We start from the raw sequence: 4,601 nt of genomic DNA, 5'->3' as shown, positions 1-4,601 counted from the left end.
GAACAGAGCCTCGTTTTCAGACCTTCGCAGTTCCTGTCATGAATTTCGCTGCAGAAAAAGTTCTGGTTCACCCACAGACATAATTCAAAGGTTTAAGAAACTAGAGATTGTTTTCTATCCAATAGTATATAATATGCATATTGTACGAGCAAGAATTGAGTACCGAGGCAGTTTAATTTGGGAACGATAAATGTCCAAGTTGAAACAGCACCCCCTGTAGTGTCAAGAGGATAAAAGACCTTTGTACTTTTGTCTCGGGGCTCTCAACGAATCATCTGAGGGTGACTCGTCGAACAGCCATCATTAACGTAGAGCACTCAATCAATTCACTTCATATTTGTGTGTTGTATTGACCTGCTCCCTTATAAATAAGTAAAAYAAAMATTTKGTTTAAGTATAACTGTGACTTGTGTGATAAGTTTGTCTCTCCTCATTTGATAGTAAAGAAATTAACCACCACGCTTTCTGTACAGAAAACTGGACAAAAAAAAATCAGCTAGAAAGCTGAAATAAGACCTATATAATCYACCAATGCAAGCAACACCAGAGGTGGAAATAGCAGTCTGAATGCAAAATGCATTTGGAACKCAAAATAGCCATTCCAATTTTTTATGCAATGACGTGTGATATTGTGATTTCACTGTTAGATGGCACTTGTTGACAAGAATAACCACTCTCTAATCTATGCATTCTAAAACAGAAGGGTCTTCATGCCACAGGCTTGAAGCATCATAGTAGAGTAGCTAAACTACCACATTTTACTAAAATGMTCACTTTGTGATAAAAGCACCAATTTGGTACAAAGGTAGATTTCTGTATGCTGAAAATATTTACATATGGAGTCACCTCAGATTTGGCCCCTTGGGAGCGTGGGAGSCATTTTTCAAAATGGCCCCCAACGAACACTATTTTACAATTCAGAAGAACTGCTTTCAGGTAAAGACACCAAATTAGTTGCAGTAGAGCTAGATTTAGTTTTCTAGATAAACTAACAAAATTTGTCACAGAGTTAGATTTATTTATGATAAGGAGCCAACACAMATTTTGAAAAGGAGCCAACACAGATTTGGCCCCTGGGGACAATGGCAGCCATCTTTGAAAATGACCACCTGTTTMTGACTGGACCTATATACTGTGTGTAACTGTTAAACCGTTTGGTTTAAAGGATATCCAGGCCAAGAAGTATAGGCCATGACTTTTAAAAGTCAAAGAAGTGTAGACCATGACTTTTTGTAGATTATTGTAGGTTTGTAAAATAGTGYTATAGTCTGCAGCTATTTAGTATGATGGCTGCCATGTCTCCCAGGGGCCAAATCTGTGTTGACTCCATATCTAAATCTTTTCAGGGTACATAAAACTACCTCGGTGCCAAATTTGGTGTGTTTATCTCAAAAATGTCCTTCAGAACAGTAACATTGTATTTACCGACAGTGGCCATTTWGTAAGATAGCTGCCACGGCCCCCAGGGTCCAACTGTATGGTGGCTCCATATCTGAATGTTTTCAGGCTACATAAATCTACCTCTGTGTCAAATTTGGTGTGATTGTCTCGAAAAAGTACATCTGAACAGATAACTAGCACTACRGTCTGCAGCCATGGCCTCCAGGGCCCAAATCTGTGGTGGCTCCATATCTAAATCTTTCCAGGGTCCATTATTCTAACTATGTGACAAATATGGTGCTTTTATCTCAAAGCAGTCCTTCTGAATTGTAGAATAGTGTTACAGTCTGGGGCCATCCTGAACAATGGCTGCCATGCCCCCCAAGGGCCAAATCTGGGTTGGCTCCATATCTAAATCTCTGTCAAATTTGGTSCTTTTATCAAAAAAGTTAACAATTTATCAGCTTAACTGCCCACTATCACAGGATATCCTGAGTGACAGAAATAAAAAYTATTGCAAATGTGACACGTAATTAATAAATGCAAGTATCCTAAAATAAATATTAAAACACCCTTCATTAGTGAAAAGAACACAAAAAAATCTAAATAAAATCAAGACAACATTTTCAATCTCTTGGTAAAACAATGGATTACTCAAGTGTATTTGGCCACTTTAGATTTTATTCATTTACAATAATTTACATCAGGGACGGGCAAGTGGTGGCCCACAGGCCGTGAATAAAAAYTTATAATAATACATWWAAAAAAAAGTATATATATATTTCACTTAGGGCCCCCAAAAGGCTGGGGTTTTGCATAGCCGCTGTAAGTACGGGTGCTGAAGGTGCTGCAGCACCCCCTAAGAATCCCCCTAAAAATTTGTGTCGCAATAAAAAACTATTGAACTATTTTTTCTGTTGCATTATTTATATAAATTATAATACGATTGGGGTAGGTGAGAGAAACAAACATGGGATATTTATAAATGGGGTCATTCTGCATGGAGAGCTCGCAGTGCACTCYTGCTCTTCTCTATTTAGATGTGGGGGTTTGGAGTCGGACATATGCTCTGCTGTACAATAGACAGTTTAGCTTGAATTAAGTCGGGTCTCCTCGCCCTCTCCGTCCCTCTCTCRCTCTCTGTCCCTCTCCCTTTTCTCTTCTCTCCCACTTGTGGTGGATATCAAGTGACCTGGTATTTGGTATTTTATTAGGATCCCCATTAGCTGTTGCAAAAGCAGCAGCTACTCTTTCTGGGGTACACACAAAACATGAAACAGGACATATTTCAGAACATTAATAGACATCAGCTCAAGGACAGAACTACATTATTATAATTGTTTATTTATTTTTTACAAAAGGCACACGCAGCCTACAAATAAATACATACACACAAAATATCTAGCTCAAATTGGGGAGAGGCGTTGTCAGGTGTTGCTTTATCAGAATTTTTTAACCATGTTCGCAGTTCACTTGAGCAATATGAGATGGAACGGAGTTACATGCAATAATGGCTCTATATAATACTCTACGCTTTCTGGAATTTGTTTTTGCGGACTGTGAAAATACCTATCTCAGAGCTGTGTGTAWATTGACTATGCAAACAATTTGGAATTTTCAACACATTAATGTTTCTTATAAYAAGAAGAAGTGGTGGTCTGTCTCTGCACAACTCTTAACCAAGAGAGACTAGCAAGCATAGTACTTCTATCAGCCCTCTGATTAAAATGAAGAGCAAGACGTGCCACTGTTCTGGGCCAGCTGCAGCTTAACTAGGTCTTTCCTTGCAGCTCAACCACACGACAGGACAATAATCAAGATAAGACAAATCTAGAGCCTGCAGGACTGGAGTGTGGTGTCAAAAAAGCAGAGCATCTCTTTATTACGGACAGACCTCTCGCCATCGTTACAACCATTGAATCTACATGTTTTGATCATGACAGTTTACAATCTAAGGTAARGCCAAGTAATTTAGTCTCATCAACTTGATCAACAGCCACACCATTCATTACCAGATTCAGCTGAGGTCTAGAACTTACAGTAGGGAATGATTTGTACCAAATACAATGCTCTTAGTTTTAGATATGTTCAGGACCAGTTTATTACTGGCCACCCATTCCAAAACAGACTGCAACTCTTTGAGGGATAACCCCCTTTTTTTTTCAAATTTTCGCCTAAAATGACGTACCCAAATCTAATTGCATGTAGCTCAGGCCCTGAAGTAAGGATATGCATATTCTTGGTACCATTTGAAAGGAAACACTTTGTGTAAATGTGAATCGAATGTAYGAGAATAACACAATAGATCTGATAGAAGAAAATCCAAAATGCAACAGAAAGGTCCCACCATCACTCTTCTTTGGAATTCTGATGGTGTCCACAAGATGGCAGCAGTGTATATGCAAAGTTTCAGATGGATAACTTGAAGTATGAGCAAACTACATGACAATGAGTGTGAAGTCACCCAGGTACATTTGGGCAAATCGTGAAGGAGACATTTACATTCATATTACATTTTTCTGCAAGAATATAATCAAATCTGTATACTTGGACTTTGATTTAGCTTTTCCAGTATTAGTAGCCATATTACAAGTTCAACATTTGCACAAAAAAAAACTGTTTTCATAAGGGTTCAGTGACTTCATTAGCTGTGGTTGCTGATGTGTATATGGTTGAATCATCAGCATACCGTTGAAGTCGGAAGTTTACATACACTTTGTTTGGAGTCATTAAAACTAGTTTTTAGTTTTGGCAAGTCGGTTAGCACATCTACTTTGTGCATGACACAAGTAATTTTTCAAACAATTGTTTACAGACAGATTATTTCACTTAWAACTCACTGTATCACAATTCCAGTGGGTCAGAAGTTTACATACACTAAGTTGACTGTGCCTTTAAACAGCTTGGAAAATTCCAGAAAATTATGTCATGGCTTTAGGCTAATGATATAGGCTAATTATCATAATTTGAGTCAATTGGAGTGTACCTGTGGTGTATTTCAAGGCCTACCTTCAAACTCAGTGCCTCTTTGCTTGAAATCATGGGAAAATCAAAAATCAGCCAAGACCTCAAAAAAAATGTGGACCTCCACAAGTCTGGTTCATCCTTGGGAGCAATTTCCAAACGCCTGAAGGTACCACGTTCATCTGTACAAACAATAGTATGCAAGTATAAACACATGGGACCACGCAGCTGTCTAAACCTCTCAGGAAGGAGACCCA

Source organism: Salvelinus sp. IW2-2015, linkage group LG13 (genome assembly GCF_002910315.2).
Source record: "Salvelinus sp. IW2-2015 linkage group LG13, ASM291031v2, whole genome shotgun sequence".
Lineage (NCBI taxonomy): Eukaryota > Metazoa > Chordata > Actinopteri > Salmoniformes > Salmonidae > Salvelinus > Salvelinus sp. IW2-2015.
Note: the sequence above shows the minus strand (reverse complement) of the source record.